Source organism: Procambarus clarkii, chromosome 71, assembly GCF_040958095.1.
Source record: "Procambarus clarkii isolate CNS0578487 chromosome 71, FALCON_Pclarkii_2.0, whole genome shotgun sequence".
Taxonomy (NCBI): domain Eukaryota; kingdom Metazoa; phylum Arthropoda; class Malacostraca; order Decapoda; family Cambaridae; genus Procambarus; species Procambarus clarkii.
In genome coordinates, this window is record NC_091220.1 from 3066661 (window position 1) to 3084401 (window position 17741).

Consider the following 17741-nt stretch of genomic DNA (forward strand, 5'->3'; position numbering starts at 1 on the left):
GTTGTCCCACTATCTGTGATTTGGCCTACAAATCTTAGAATTTCACATGATATTGCATTTTTAAGCAAGTTTTCTTGCATTGTGCTTTGTACTTAATATCATCGAATTTAGCAATATTTTGAGTTTTTTTCATCCTTGTTTCCTGTATGAGATTTAAACCAAATATCAAGGATTTAGGCAATATTTTGCCGTTTTTCCGCGTTTTCTGGCCTTTTCTGTTTATTGCTATTAATTCAACAAATTTATGATAAATATGATACAAACACGTAATTAATTGCAAATTAAAATTAAATACTTGATTTTAAATCAACTATCTGTACCTCGTTGAAATAGTGAGTAAGATATTGATTAGGAGAGAATTTCTGTTTTTATTGCATATTTCGACGTTTCAGCCAGATTAGAGCAGTTTTACGAATTCAGAAAAAATCGGAAATTCAGGAACATTTTAGGTAATTCTACAGAAAACACATTGATTTTTATCATTTGAATTGTAAACATCGTTTTCACATGCCTTTTTAATGATCAAAATAATTCGCAACCTCACTCTATGATTTGAAGTAAAAATCCTCGAATTTGGTATTATAGTGACATTTTTTACGTTTTTCATGTAGGGTGATTTTAGGTAAAAAGGTTCGAACCTACTAATATTTTGATACTACTTCATCTTGTCTCTCTATTTGTGATTTTGAATACAAATCTCAGAATTTCACATAATATTGCGTCGTTAAGCAAGTTTTCTTGCATTGTGCCATGTCCATAAAATCATCGAATTTAGCATTATTTTGAGGTTTATCGTCGTTGTTTCCTGTATGAGATTTTATCCAAATATCAACGATTTAGGCCATATATGGCCGTTTTTCCACATTTTCAAGCATTTTCGGTTTATTGCCATTAATTCATTAAATTTACGATAAATATGATGCAAACACGTAATGAATTTCAAATTACCTTTAAAAATTTGATTATCAATCAACTATTTGTACTTTTTTAAAATAGTGAGTCAGGTATTGATTAAGAGAGATTTTCTGTTTTTATTGCATATTTCGACGTTTCAACCGGATTAGACCAATTTTACGAGTACCTCTTCTCACAGTAATATAAACGGAAATTCAGAAACCTTTTATTTAATTCTAAAGAAAAAACATTGATTTTTATAATTTGAATTGTAAACAACGTTTTTATATGCCATTTTAATGATCAAAATAATTTGCAACCTCACTCTATGATTTGATGTAAAAATCCTCGAATTTGGTATTATAGTGACTTTTTTCACGTTTTTCATGTTAGGTGATTTAAGGTAAAAATGTTCGAATTTACTAATAGTTTGATACTACTTCATGTTGTCCCACTATATGTGATTTGGCTAACAAATCTCAGAATTTCACATAATATTGTGTTTTTAAGCAAGTTTTCTTGCATTGTGCTTTGCACTTAATATCATCGAATTTAGCAATATTTTTAGTTTTTTCATCCTTGTTTCCTGTATGAGATTTAAACCAAATATCAACTATTTAGGCAATATTTTGCCGTTTTTCCGCGTTTTCTAGCCTTTTCTGTTGTATTGCCATTAATTCAATAAATTTACCATAAATATGATGCAAACACGTAAATAATTGCAAATTAAAATTAAATACTTGATTTTAAATCACCTATCTGTACCTCGTTAAAATAGTGAGAAAGATTTTGATTAATTAAGAGAAATTTCTGTTTTTATTGCATATATCGACGTTTCAGCCAGATTAGAGCAGTTTTACGAATTCAGAAATAAAAGGAAGTTCAGGAACATTTTAGGCAATTCTAAAGAAAACACATTGATTTATATCATTTGAATTGAAAACATCGTTTTCATATGCCTTTTTATTGATCAAAATAATTCGCAACCTCGCTCTATGATTTTATGTAAAAATCCTCAAATTTGGTATTATAGTGACTATTTTCACGTTTTTCATGTATGGTGATTTTAGGTAAAAATGTTCGAACTTTCTAATATTTTGATACTACTTGATGTTGTCTCTCTATTTGTGATTTGCGTTACAAATCTCAGAATTTCACATAATATTGCGTTTTTAAGTAAATTTTCTTGCATTGTGCCTTGTACATAAAATCATCGAATTTAGCAATATTTTGAGGTTTTTCATCGTTGTTTACTGTATGAGATTTCATTCAAATGTCAACGATTTAGGCAATATTTTGCCGTTTTTCCGCGTTTTCTGGCCTTTTCTCTTTATTGTTATTAATTCATTAAATTTACGATAAATATGATGCAAACACGTAATGAATTGCAAATTACCCTTAAATATTTTATTTTCAATCAAGTATTTGTACCTTGTTAAAATAGTGAGTCAGATATTGATTAAGAGAGATTTTCTGTTTTTATTGCATATTTCGACGTTTCAGCCGGATTAGAGCAGTTTTCGAGTACCTCATCTCTCAGTAATAAAAACGGAAATTCAGAAACATTTTAGTTAATTCTAACAAAAACACATTGAATTTTATCATAGAAATTGAAAAAAAAAGTTTTCATATGCCTTTTTAATGATCAAATTAATTCGCAACCTCGCTCTATGATTTGAAGTAAAAATCCTCGAATTTGGTATTATAGTGATTTCTTTCACGTTTTTCATGTAGGGTGATTTTAGGTAAAAATGTTCGAACTTTCTAATATTTTGATACTACTTCACGTTGTCTCTCAATCTGTGATTTGGCCTACAAATTTCAGAATTTCACATGATATTGCGTTTTTAAGCAAGTTCTCTTGCATTGTGCTTTGTACTTAATATCATCGAATTTAGCAATATTTTGAATTCTTTTCATCCTTGTTTCCTGTATGAGATTTAAACCAAATATCAAGGATTTAGGCAATATTTTGCCTTTTTACGCGTTTTCTGGCTTTTTCTGTTTATTGCCATTAATTCAACAAATTTATGATAAATATGATACAAACACGTAATTAATTGCTAATTAAAATTAAATACTTGATTTTAAATCAACTATCTGTAGCTCGTTGAAATAGTGAGTAAGATATTGATTAGGAGAGAATTTCTGTTTTTATTGCATATTTCGACGTTTCAGCCAGATTAGAGCAGTTTTACGAATTCAGAAAAAAACGGAAATTCAGGAACATATTTGGTAATTCTAAAGAAAACACATTGATTTTAACATTTGAATTGTAAACATCGTTTTCACATGCCTTTTTAATGATCAAAATAATTCGCAACCTCACTCTATGATTTGAAGTAAAAATCCTCGAATTTGGTATTATAGTGACATTTTTTACGTTTTTCATGTTTGGTGATTTTAGGTAAATAGGTTCGAACCTACTAATATTTTGATACTACTTCATCTTGTCTCTCTAATTTGTGATTTTGAATACAAATCTCAGAATTTCATATAATATTGCGTTGTTAAGCAAGTTTTCTTGCATTGTGCCTTGTTCATAAAATCATCGAATTTAGCAATATTTTGAGGTTTTTCATCGTTGTTTCCTGTATGAGATTTTATCCAAATATCAACGATTTAGGCCATATATGGCCGTTTTTCCACATTTTCAAGCATTTTCGGTTTATTGCCATTAATTCATTAAATTTACCATAAATATGATGCAAACACGTAATGAATTTCAAATTACCCTTAAAAATTTGATTATCAATCAACTATTTGTACCTTTTTAAAATAGTGACGCAGGTATTGATTAAGAGAGATTTTCTATTTTTATTGCATATTTCGACGTTTCAACCGGATTAGACCAATTTTACGAGTACCTCTTCTCACAGTAATATAAACGGAAATTCAGAAACATTTCATTTAATTCTAAAGAAAAAACATTGATTTTTATCATTTGAATTGTAAGCAACGTTTTCATATGCCATTTTAATGATCAAAATAATTCGCAACCTCGCTCTATGATTTGATGTAAAAATCCTCGAATTTGGTATTATAGTGACTTTTTTCACGTTTTTCATGTAGGGTGATTTTAGGTAAAAATGTTCGAATTTACTAATAGTTTGATACTACTTCATGTTGTCCCACTATATATGATTTGGCTAACAAATCTCAGAATTTCACATAATATTGCGTTTTTTAGCAAGTTTTCTTGCATTGTGCTTTGCACTTAATATCAGCGAATTTAGCAATAGTTTTAGTTTTTTCATCCTTGTTTCCTGTATGCGATTTAAACCAAATATCAACGATTTAGGCAATATTTTGCCGTTTTTCCGCGTTTTCTAGCCTTTTCTGTTGTTTTGCCATTAATTCAATAAATTTACCATAAATATGATGCAAACACGTAAATAATTGCAAATTAAAATTAAATACTTGATTTTAAATCACCTATCTGTACCTCGTTAAAATAGTGAAATATTTTGATTAAGAGAGATTTTCTGTTTTTATTGCATATATCGACGTTTCAGCCAGATTAGAGCAGTTTTACGAATTCAGAAATAAAAGGAAGTTCAGGAACATTTTAGGCAATTCTAAAGAAAAAACATTGATTTATATAATTTGAATTGAAAACATCGTTTTCATATGCCTTTTTCTTGATCAAAATAATTCGCAACCTCGCTCTATGATTTGAAGTAAAAATCCTCGAACTTGGTATTATAGTGATTTCTTTCACGTTTTTCATGTAGGGTGATTTTAGGTAAAAATGTTCGAACTTTGTAATATTTTGATACTTCTTCACGTTGTCTCTCTATTTGTGATTTGGCCTACAAATTTCAGAATTTCGCATGATATTGCGTTTTTAAGCAAGTTTTCTTGCATTGTGCTTTGTACTTAAGAACAAGCAAATTGTAAACTAGTTTTAGCAATCTTTCATTAAAAAATGACTGGAATTAGATGTATGTAAATTAATTAAACCAGACTAAGCACAGCAATTTAGAATAAAAACTAGGAAATGCAATTGCAAAATTTCATTAAAAAGATTCAACACAACAAGTGGCAATGCAAGAAATATGGATGTATCACATAAACTGGACACAGGAATGTATATAACTGCTATGGTAAAAATTTAAAATAAAATGCTTAAAGGATAAATTTCAAGTTAGGTCTGGAGAAATATCAAAAATTTTCTATGTTCTATTGTCTATGGAAATCTCAAAAACAAATTTCTATTATGCAAAATAAACTGCTAGAAACTATTATTTCTTACTTCTCTCACCTTTGAATTCACTACTGACACTAGTAACAATTAATGAATAATGGAATCAATGCAGGGAATATTGAAAGGACTCAGAGAAACTGTGGGAATGGAGTACTGAACCAGCTCCAATATTTAACAAGTCACTGAATGGTTAATTCCTAAGATATGTTGGATATAGTTACGTTAAACCTCATTAAATCATAGCACACGATATCTTAGCTCATAATTACTTAACTCAGGGCTGCAGGATTTGCAATATAACAGTGGCCAAAACGAAAAACGGTAACGAGACGTGTGAAGAGGATCATGTGAGGTGTGTTTACAAACTGGTGCGATGGCAGCGCTCCTGGCGGCGGTGGCGCGAAGCTCCGTGGAGACCCCCAAGCTCGGAATTGATGTTGGGAGCGCGAAGATAAACTCGGAGACGACGATATTGCGACGATGGCGGTGGAGAACACAATTTTCTAGGAGAAGTTCACACAAAACGATGTAGCAGGGGCTGGTGGCGAGGTGTGTGAGCTTGGGAGGGAGGCAGGGTGGCGACAATAGTCAAACAATTGTAGTCTTTTTTTTTCACCAATTCCTCTTGAATAACTGTACAACACCCACAATAATCAGTTGATACTTGCGACGATGGCTGACGACGATTTCAGTAGCTAGAACACTCACAAAGCTTAGGTGCTGTCAGCTTGGGTGGCCGTAGTGGTGGTGGGTGCAGGTGGTTCCCACGTGGTGGCGTGAGATTCAAAAATGGCTGGCGTGGAAGCTTCCTTCCTCCTCACTGATGAATGAGCGTTCTCACAGGAAAATATTGACCCTAACTTCTGAAACGTTGGCCTAGACTAGTGGTTGATGGCAGGACCCCGGTCTGGCACAATATTTGATGCGTGGGTGACAGGATGGCGGCTTGTGGCGGTGGCGGTGGCGGCGGTTTTGGCTGGAACACGAGGCGATGCTGGGTACTTAACTTATGTTTCCGGAAAAAAAATTCTGGGTCCCACTGCTGCTACCAGTATTCGTTTGCCTTGTTCGGGTTGAATGTAGACACAGTAGTCGCTTCTGTATATATTTATTGACCGAGACAACAAGGTATATATCTGGCCAACCAGAGAGAGAGTGATTAGGAGTCAGGTTGAGAGAGTGATTAGGAGTCAGGTTGAGAGAGTGATTAGGAGTCAGGTCCCCAATTTCATGGAGACCAATGACCTTCATAACCCAGGCAAACATGGATTTCGAGCGGGAAGATCGTGCCTCTCACAGCTACTTGAGCACTACGACAAAGTCACTGAGGCATTAGAAGAGAAACAGAATGCTGATGTGATATACACGGACTTCGCAAAGGCCTTCGATAAATGTGACCATGGCGTGATAGCACACAAAATGAAGTCAATGGGAATAACCGGTAAAGTAGAACGCTGGATACTCAGTTTTCTGTCAAACAGGACTCAGAGAGTAACTGTCAACCATATAAAATCTAGTCCAAGTGCAGTGAAAAGCTCTGTACCTCAGGGTACAGTCCTTGCACCACTGCTTTTCCTTATTCTCATATCAGATATAGACAAAAATACAAGTCACAGCTTCGTATCATCCTTTGCAGATGACACAAAAATCAGTATGAAAATTACCTCGGCTGAGGACATTGAAAAACTTCAAGCTGATATTAATAAAGTTTTCGACTGGGCATCAGAAAATAACATGATGTTTAACAGTGATAAATTCCAGGTACTCAGGTACGGTAAAAATGAGGACCTTAAACATAATACAGAGTACAAAACACAATCAAATGTACCCATAGTAGGAAAACAGCATGTAAAGGATTTGGGAATAATAATGTCTGACGACCTAACATTTAAGGAGCATAACCAAGCAAATATTGCGACAGCCAGAAAAATGATAGGATGGATTACGAGAACTTTCAAATCCAGGGATCCCATCACAATGGTTGTACTCTTCAAGGCACTTGTGTTGTCCCGTCTTGAGTACTGCTCAGTACTCACTTCCCCCTTCAAAGCAGGAGAGATTGCTGAAATAGAGGGAATACAGAGAACATATACGGCACGCATAGACGCAATAAAGCACCTAAATTATTGGGATCGTCTCAAAGCCCTCCAAATGTACTCACTAGAAAGAAGACGAGAGAGATATCAAATAATATACACCTGGAAGATACTGGAGGGCCAAGTACCAAATCTACACAGTAAAATAACAACGTACTGGAGTGAACGACATGGAAGAAAATGTAGAATAGAACCAATGAAGAGCAGAGGTGCCATAGGCACAATCAGAGAACACTGTATAAACATCAGAGGTCCGCGGTTGTTCAACGTCCTCCCAGCAAGCATAAGAAATATTGCTGGAACAACCGTGGACATTTTCAAGAGGAAACTAGATTTATTCCTCCAAGGAGTGCCGGACCAACCGGGCTGTGGTGGGTATGTGGGCCTGCGGGCCGCTCCAAGCAACAGCCTGGTGGACCAAACTCTCACAAGTCGAGCCTGGCCTCGGGCCGGGCTTAGGGAGTAGACGAACTCCCAGAACCCCATCAACCAGGTACCAGGTAACCGAGGTCCACCTACTCTGAGTCTGTGAGGAGAACTGAGGCTGCTGGGAGCATCGCTGATGCTCCTCTGTCTGGCATGACGTCAGAGGCCTACCTGCCTGTGATTGGTTACATTTCAACTAACAGAGAATTTGAGTATAACAGGTGGTGCTGGACGGTGGTGCTGGACGGTGGTGCTGGACGGTGGTGCTGCACGGTGGTGCTGGACGGTGGTGCTGGACAGGGTGTTGGACGGTGGTGTTGGACGGGGTGCTGGACGGTGGTGCTGGACGGTGGTGTTGGACGGTGGTGCTGGACGGTGGTGTTAGACGGGGTGCTGGACGGTGGTGTTGGACGGGGTGCTGGACGGTGGTGCTGGACGGTGGTGTTGGACGGTGGTGCTGGACGGTGGTGCTGGACGGTAGTGTTGGACGGGGTGCTGGACAGTGGTGCTGGACGGTGGTGTTGGACGGTGGTGCTGGACGGTGGTGTTGGACGGTGGTGTGGACGGTGGTGTTGGACGGGGGAGCTGGACGGTGGTGCTGGACGGTGGTGCTGGACGGTGGTGTTGGACGGTGGTGTTGGACGGTGGTGTTGGACGGGGGAGCTGGACGGTGGTGCTGGACGGTGGTGCTGGACGGTGGTGCTCGACGGTGTTGCTGGACGGTGATGTTGGACGGTGGTGCTGGACGGTGGTGTTAGACGGGGTGCTGGACGGTGGTGCTGGACGGTGGTGCTGGACGGTGGTGTTGGAAAGTGGTGCTCGACGGTGGTGTTAGACGGGGGAGCTGGACGGAGGTGATGGACGGTGGTGTTGGACGGTGGTGCTGCACGGTGGTGCTGGACGGTGGTGCTGGACAGGGTGTTGGACGGTGGTGTTGGACGGGGTGCGGGACAAGGTGCTGGACGGTGGTGTTGGACGGGGTGCTAGACGGTGGTGCTGGACGGTGGTGTTGGACGGTGGTGCTGGACGGTGGTGTTGGACGGTGGTGTTGGACGGTGGTGCTGGACGGTGGTGCTGGACGGTGGTGTTGGACGGTGGTGTTGGACGGGGAAGCTGGATGGTGGTGCTGGACGGTGGTGCTGGACGGTGGTGTTGGACGGGGTACTGGACGGTGGTGTTGGACGGTGGTGCTGGATGGTGGTGCTGGACGGTGGTGCTGGACGGTGGTGCTGGACGGTGGTGTTGGACGGTGGTGCAGGATGGTGATGCTGGACGGAGGTGCTGGACGGTGGTGCTGGACGGTGGTGTTGGACGGAGTGCTGGACGGTGGCATTGGACGGTGGTGTTGGACGGTGGTGTTGGATGGTGGTGCTGGACGGTGGTGCTGGACTGGGGTGCTGGACTGGGGTGCTGGACGGTGGTGCTGGACGGTGGTACTGGACGGTGGTGCTGGACGGTGGAGCTGGACGGTGGTGTTGGACGGGGTGCAGGACGGTGGTCCTGGACGGGGTGCTGGACAGTGGTGCTGGACAATTGTGCTGGACGGGGTGCTGGACGGGGTGCTGGACGGTGGTGCTGGACGGTGGTGCTGGACGGTGGTGCTTGACGGTGGTGCTGGATGGGGTGCTGGACGGGGTGCTGGACGGTGGTGCTGGACGGTGGTGCTTGACGGTGGTACTGGATGGGGTGCTGGACGGTGGTGCTGGACGGGGTGCTGGACAGTGGTGCTGGACGGGGTGCTGGACAGTGGTGCTGGACGGTGGTGCTGGACGGGGTGCTGGACGGTGGTGCTGGACGGTGGTGCTGGACAGTGGTACTGAACGGTGGTGCTGGACGGTGGTGCTGGACGGTGGTGTTGGACGGTGTTGTTGGACGGGGTGCTGGACAGTTGTGCTGGACGGTGGTGCTGGACGGGGTGCTGGACGGTGGTGTTGGACGGTGGTGCTGGACGGTGGTGTTGGACGGTGGTGCTGGACGGTGGTGCTGGACGGTGGTGCTGGACGGTGGTGCTGGACGGTGGTGTTGGACGGTGGTGTTGGACGGTGGTGCTGGACGGTGGTGCTGGACGGAGGTGCTGGACGGTGGTGCTGGACTGTGGTGCTGGACGGTGGTGCTGTACAGTGGTGCTAGACTGGGTGCGGGACGGAGTTGCTGGACGGGGGTGCTGGACAGTGGTGCTAGACTGGGTGTGGGACGGAGGTGCTGGACGGGGGTGCTGGACGGTGGTGTTGGACGGAGTGCTGGACGGTGGCATTGGACGGTGGTGTTGGACGGTGGTGTTGGATGGTGGTGCTGGACGGTGGTGCTGGACTGGGGTGCTGGACTGGGGTGCTGGACGGTGGTGCTGGACGGTGGTACTGGACGGTGGTGCTGGACGGTGGAGCTGGACGGTGGTGTTGGACGGGGTGCAGGACGGTGGTCCTGGACGGGGTGCTGGACAGTGGTGCTGGACAATTGTGCTGGACGGGGTGCTGGACGGTGGTGCTGGACGGGGTGCTGGACGGTGGTGCTGGACGGTGGTGCTGGACGGTGGTGCTTGACGGTGGTGCTGGATGGGGTGCTGGACGGGGTGCTGGACGGTGGTGCTGGACGGTGGTGCTTGACGGTGGTACTGGATGGGGTGCTGGACGGTGGTGCTGGACAGGGTGCTGGACAGTGGTGCTGGACGGGGTGCTGGACGGTGGTGCTGGACGGGGTGCTGGACGGTGGTGCTGGACGGTGATGCTGGAGAGTGGTACTGAACGGTGGTGCTGGACGGTGGTGCTGGACGGTGGTGTTGGACGGTGTTGTTGGACGGGGTGCTGGACAGTTGTGCTGGACGGTGGTGCTGGACGGGGTGCTGGACGGTGGTGTTGGACGGTGGTGCTGGACGGTGGTGTTGGACGGTGGTGCTGGACGGTGGTGCTGGACGGTGGTGCTGGACGGTGGTGCTGGACGGTGGTGCTGGACGGTGGTGTTGGACGGTGGTGTTGGACGGTGGTGCTGGACGGTGGTGCTGGACGGAGGTGCTGGACGGTGGTGCTGGACTGTGGTGCTGGACGGTGGTGCTGTACAGTGGTGCTAGACTGGGTGCGGGACGGAGTTGCTGGACGGGGGTGCTGGACAGTGGTGCTAGACTGGGTGTGGGACGGAGGTGCTGGACGGGGGTGCTGGACGGTGGTGTTGGACGGAGTGCTGGACGGTGGCATTGGACGGTGGTGTTGGACGGTGGTGTTGGATGGTGGTGCTGGACGGTGGTGCTGGACTGGGGTGCTGGACTGGGGTGCTGGACGGTGGTGCTGGACGGTGGTACTGGACGGTGGTGCTGGACGGTGGAGCTGGACGGTGGTGTTGGACGGGGTGCAGGACGGTGGTCCTGGACGGGGTGCTGGACAGTGGTGCTGGACAATTGTGCTGGACGGGGTGCTGGACGGTGGTGCTGGACGGGGTGCTGGACGGTGGTGCTGGACGGTGGTGCTTGACGGTGGTACTAGATGGGGTGCTGGACGGTGGTGCTGGACGGGGTGCTGGACAGTGGTGCTGGACGGGGTGCTGGACAGTGGTGCTGGACGGTGGTGCTGGACGGTGGTGCTGGACGGTGGTGCTGGACAGTGGCACTGAACGGTGGTGCTGGACGGTGGTGCTGGACGGTGGTGTTGGACGGTGGTGCTGGACGGTGTTGTTGGACGGGGTGCTGGACAGTTGTGCTGGACGGTGGTGCTGGACGGGGTGCTAGACGGTGGTGCTGTACAGTGGTGCTAGACTGGGTGCGGGACGGAGTTGCTGGACGGGGGTGCTGGACAGTGGTGCTAGACTGGGTGTGGGACGGAGGTGCTGGACGGGGGTGCGGGACGGTGGTGCTGGACGGTGGTGCTGGATGGTTTGCTGGACGGTGGTGCTGGACGGTGGTGCTGGACGGTGGTGAGGAACGGTGGTGCTGGACAGTGGTGCTGGACGGAGGAGCTGGACGAAGGTGCTGGATGGGATGCTGGACAGGGTGCTGGACAGTGGTGAGGGACGGTGATGCTGGACGGTGGTGCTGGACGGGGTGCTGGACAGTGATGCTGGACGGGGTGCTAGACTGTGTGCTGGACGGAGGTGCTGAACGGTGGAGCTGGACGTAGGTGCTGGACGGTGGTGCTGGACGTAGGTGCTGGACGGTGGTGCTGGACGGTGGTGCTGGACGAAGGTGCTGGACGATGGTGCTGGATGGGGTGCTGGACGGTGGTGTTGGACGGGGTGCTGGACGGTGGTGTTGGACGGTGGTGCTGGACGGTGGTGCTGGACGGTGGTGCTGGATGGTGGTGCTGGACCGTGGTGCCGGACGGTGGTGCTCGACGGAGATGCTGGACGGGGTGCTGGACGGTGTTACTGGACGGGGTGCTGGACGGTGGTGCTAGACGGTGTTACTGGACGGGGTGCTGGACGGTGTTACTGGAAGGGGTGCTGGACGGTGTTACTGGACGGGGTGCTGGACGGTGTTACTGGACGGGGTGCTGGACGGTGTTACTGGACGGTGGTGCTGGACGGTAGTGTTGGACGGGGTGCTGGACAGTGGTGCTGGACGGTGGTGCTGGACGATGGTGTTGGACGGTGGTGCTGGACGGTGGTGTTGGACGGTGGTGTTGGACGGTGGTGCTGGACGGTGGTGTTGGACGGAGGTGCTGGACGGTGGTGCTGGACGGTGGTGTTGGACGGTGGTGCTGGACGGTGGTGCTGGATGGGGTGCTGGACGGTGGTGCTGGACGGTGGTGCTGGACGGTGGTGCTGGACAGTGGTGCTAGACTGGGTGCGGGACGGAGTTGCTGGACATGGGTGCTGGACAGTGGTGCTAGACTGGGTGTGGGACGGAGGTGCTGGACGGGGGTGCGGGACGGTGGTGCTGGACGGTGGTGCTGGATGGGGTGCTGGACGGTGGTGCTGGACGGTGGTGCTGGACGGTGGTGAAGAACGGTGGTGCTTGACAGTGGTGCTGGACGGAGGAGCTGGACGAAGGTGCTGGATGGGGTGCTGGACGGGGTGCTGGACGGTGGTGAGGGACGGTGATGCTGGACGGTGGTGCTGGACGGGATGCTGGACAGTGGTGTTGGACGGGGTGCTAGACTGTGTGCTGGACGGAGGTGCTGAACGGTGGAGCTGGACGTAGGTGCTGGACGGTGGTGCTGGACGGTGGTGTTGGATGGAGGTGCTGGACGATGGTGCTGGACGGGGTGCTGGACGGTGGTGTTGGACAGGGTGCTGGACGGTGGTGCTGGACGGTGGTGCTGGACGGTGGTGCTGGACGGTGGTGGTGGACAGAGGTGCTGGACGGTGGTGCTGGACGGTGGTGCTGGATGGTGGTGCTGGACGGTGGTGTTGGACGGGGTGCTGGACGGTGGTGTTGGACGGTGGTGCTGGATGGTGGTGCTGGACGGTGGTGCTGGACGGTGGTGCTGGACGGAGGTGTTGGACGGTGGTGCTGGATGGTGATGCTGGACGGAGGTGCTGGACGGTGGTGCTGGACGGTGGTGTTGGACGGAGTGCTGGACGGTGGCATTGGACGGTGGTGTTGGACGGTGGTGTTGGATGGTGGTGCTGGACGGTGCTGCTGGACTGGGGTGCTGGACTGGGGTGCTGGACGGTGGTGCTGGACGGTGGTACTGGACGGTGGTGCTGGACGGTGGAGCTGGACGGTGGTGTTGGACGGGGTGCAGGACGGTGGTCCTGGACGGGGTGCTGGACAGTGGTGCTGGACAATTGTGCTGGACGGGGTGCTGGACGGTGGTGCTGGACGGGGTGCTGGACGGTGGTGCTGGACGGTGGTGCTGGACGGTGGTGCTTGACGGTGGTGCTGGATGGGGTGCTGGACGGGGTGCTGGACGGTGGTGCTGGACGGTGGTGCTTGACGGTGGTACTGGATGGGGTGCTGGACGGTGGTGCTGGACAGGGTGCTGGACAGTGGTGCTGGACGGGGTGCTGGACGGTGGTGCTGGACGGGGTGCTGGACGGTGGTGCTGGACGGTGATGCTGGAGAGTGGTACTGAACGGTGGTGCTGGACGGTGGTGCTGGACGGTGGTGTTGGACGGTGTTGTTGGACGGGGTGCTGGACAGTTGTGCTGGACGGTGGTGCTGGACGGGGTGCTGGACGGTGGTGTTGGACGGTGGTGCTGGACGGTGGTGTTGGACGGTGGTGCTGGACGGTGGTGCTGGACGGTGGTGCTGGACGGTGGTGCTGGACGGTGGTGCTGGACGGTGGTGTTGGACGGTGGTGTTGGACGGTGGTGCTGGACGGTGGTGCTGGACGGAGGTGCTGGACGGTGGTGCTGGACTGTGGTGCTGGACGGTGGTGCTGTACAGTGGTGCTAGACTGGGTGCGGGACGGAGTTGCTGGACGGGGGTGCTGGACAGTGGTGCTAGACTGGGTGTGGGACGGAGGTGCTGGACGGGGGTGCTGGACGGTGGTGTTGGACGGAGTGCTGGACGGTGGCATTGGACGGTGGTGTTGGACGGTGGTGTTGGATGGTGGTGCTGGACGGTGGTGCTGGACTGGGGTGCTGGACTGGGGTGCTGGACGGTGGTGCTGGACGGTGGTACTGGACGGTGGTGCTGGACGGTGGAGCTGGACGGTGGTGTTGGACGGGGTGCAGGACGGTGGTCCTGGACGGGGTGCTGGACAGTGGTGCTGGACAATTGTGCTGGACGGGGTGCTGGACGGTGGTGCTGGACGGGGTGCTGGACGGTGGTGCTGGACGGTGGTGCTTGACGGTGGTACTAGATGGGGTGCTGGACGGTGGTGCTGGACGGGGTGCTGGACAGTGGTGCTGGACGGGGTGCTGGACAGTGGTGCTGGACGGTGGTGCTGGACGGTGGTGCTGGACGGTGGTGCTGGACAGTGGCACTGAACGGTGGTGCTGGACGGTGGTGCTGGACGGTGGTGTTGGACGGTGGTGCTGGACGGTGTTGTTGGACGGGGTGCTGGACAGTTGTGCTGGACGGTGGTGCTGGACGGGGTGCTAGACGGTGGTGCTGTACAGTGGTGCTAGACTGGGTGCGGGACGGAGTTGCTGGACGGGGGTGCTGGACAGTGGTGCTAGACTGGGTGTGGGACGGAGGTGCTGGACGGGGGTGCGGGACGGTGGTGCTGGACGGTGGTGCTGGATGGTTTGCTGGACGGTGGTGCTGGACGGTGGTGCTGGACGGTGGTGAGGAACGGTGGTGCTGGACAGTGGTGCTGGACGGAGGAGCTGGACGAAGGTGCTGGATGGGATGCTGGACAGGGTGCTGGACAGTGGTGAGGGACGGTGATGCTGGACGGTGGTGCTGGACGGGGTGCTGGACAGTGATGCTGGACGGGGTGCTAGACTGTGTGCTGGACGGAGGTGCTGAACGGTGGAGCTGGACGTAGGTGCTGGACGGTGGTGCTGGACGGTGGTGCTGGACGAAGGTGCTGGACGATGGTGCTGGATGGGGTGCTGGACGGTGGTGTTGGACGGGGTGCTGGACGGTGGTGTTGGACGGTGGTGCTGGACGGTGGTGCTGGACGGTGGTGCTGGATGGTGGTGCTGGACCGTGGTGCCGGACGGTGGTGCTCGACGGAGATGCTGGACGGGGTGCTGGACGGTGTTACTGGACGGGGTGCTGGACGGTGGTGCTAGACGGTGTTACTGGACGGGGTGCTGGACGGTGTTACTGGAAGGGGTGCTGGACGGTGTTACTGGACGGGGTGCTGGACGGTGTTACTGGACGGGGTGCTGGACGGTGTTACTGGACGGTGGTGCTGGACGGTAGTGTTGGACGGGGTGCTGGACAGTGGTGCTGGACGGTGGTGCTGGACGATGGTGTTGGACGGTGGTGCTGGACGGTGGTGTTGGACGGTGGTGTTGGACGGTGGTGCTGGACGGTGGTGTTGGACGGAGGTGCTGGACGGTGGTGCTGGACGGTGGTGTTGGACGGTGGTGCTGGACGGTGGTGCTGGATGGGGTGCTGGACGGTGGTGCTGGACGGTGGTGCTGGACGGTGGTGCTGGACAGTGGTGCTAGACTGGGTGCGGGACGGAGTTGCTGGACATGGGTGCTGGACAGTGGTGCTAGACTGGGTGTGGGACGGAGGTGCTGGACGGGGGTGCGGGACGGTGGTGCTGGACGGTGGTGCTGGATGGGGTGCTGGACGGTGGTGCTGGACGGTGGTGCTGGACGGTGGTGAAGAACGGTGGTGCTTGACAGTGGTGCTGGACGGAGGAGCTGGACGAAGGTGCTGGATGGGGTGCTGGACGGGGTGCTGGACGGTGGTGAGGGACGGTGATGCTGGACGGTGGTGCTGGACGGGATGCTGGACAGTGGTGTTGGACGGGGTGCTAGACTGTGTGCTGGACGGAGGTGCTGAACGGTGGAGCTGGACGTAGGTGCTGGACGGTGGTGCTGGACGGTGGTGTTGGATGGAGGTGCTGGACGATGGTGCTGGACGGGGTGCTGGACGGTGGTGTTGGACAGGGTGCTGGACGGTGGTGCTGGACGGTGGTGCTGGACGGTGGTGCTGGACGGTGGTGGTGGACAGAGGTGCTGGACGGTGGTGCTGGACGGTGGTGCTGGATGGTGGTGCTGGACGGTGGTGTTGGACGGGGTGCTGGACGGTGGTGTTGGACGGTGGTGCTGGATGGTGGTGCTGGACGGTGGTGCTGGACGGTGGTGCTGGACGGAGGTGTTGGACGGTGGTGCTGGATGGTGATGCTGGACGGAGGTGCTGGACGGTGGTGCTGGACGGTGGTGTTGGACGGAGTGCTGGACGGTGGCATTGGACGGTGGTGTTGGACGGTGGTGTTGGATGGTGGTGCTGGACGGTGGTGCTGGACTGGGGTGCTGGACTGGGGTGCTGGACGGTGGTGCTGGACGGTGGTACTGGACGGTGGTGATGGACGGTGGAGCTGGACGGTCGTGTTGGACGGTGGTGCTGGACGGTGGTGCTGGACGGTGGCGTTGGACGGGGTGCAGGACGGAGGTCCTGGACGGTGGTGCTGGACGGTGGTGTTGGACGGGGTGCTGGACGGTGGTGTTGGACGGTGGTGCTGGATGGTGGTGCTGGACGGTGGTGCTGGACGGTGGTGCTGGACGGTGGTGTTGGACGGTGGTGCTGGATGGTGATGCTGGACGGAGGTGCTGGACGGTGGTGCTGGACGGTGCTGTTGGACGGAGTGCTGGACGGTGGCATTGGACGGTGGTGTTGGACGGTGGTGTTGGATGGTGGTGCTGGACGGTGGTGCTGGACTGGGGTGCTGGACTGGGGTGCTGGACGGTGGTGCTGGACGGTGGTACTGGACGGTGGTGCTGGACGGTGGAGCTGGACGGTGGTGTTGGACGGTGGTGCATGACGGTGGTGCTGGACGGTGGCGTTGGACGGGGTGCAGGACGGTGGTCCTGGACGGGGTGCTGGACAGTGGTGCTGGACAATTGTGCTGGACGGGGTGCTGGACGGTGGTGCTGGACGGGGTGCTGGACGGTGGTGCTGGACGGTGGTGCTGGACGGTGGTGCTTGACGGTGGTGCTGGATGGGGTGCTGGACGGGGTGCTGGACGGTGGTGCTGGACGGTGGTGCTTGACGGTGGTACTGGATGGGGTGCTGGACGGTGGTGCTGGACGGGGTGCTGGACAGTGTTGCTGGACGGGGTGCTGGACAGTGGTGCTGGACGGTGGTGCTAGACGGTGGTGCTAGGACGGTGGTGCTGGACTGGTGGTGCTGGACAGTGGTACTGAACGGTGGTGCTGGACGGTGGTGCTGGACGGTGGTGTTGGACGGTGGTGCTGGATGGGGTGCTGGACGGTGTTGTTGGACGGGGTGCTGGACGGTTGTGCTGGACGGGGGTGCTGGACGGGGTGCTGGACGGTGGTGTTGGACGGTGGTGCTGGACGGTGGTGTTGGACGGTGGTGCTGGACGGTGGTGCTGGACGGTGGTGCTGGACGGTGGTGCTGGACGGTGGTGCTGGACGGTGGTGTTGGACGGTGGTGTTGGACGGTGGTGCTGGACGGTGGTGCTGGACGGAGGTGCTGGACGGTGGTGCTGGACGGTGGTGTTGGACGGTGGTGCTGGACGGTGGTGCTGGATGGGGTGCTGGACGGTGGTGCTGGACGGTGGTGCTGGACGGTGGTGCTGGACAGTGGTGCTAGA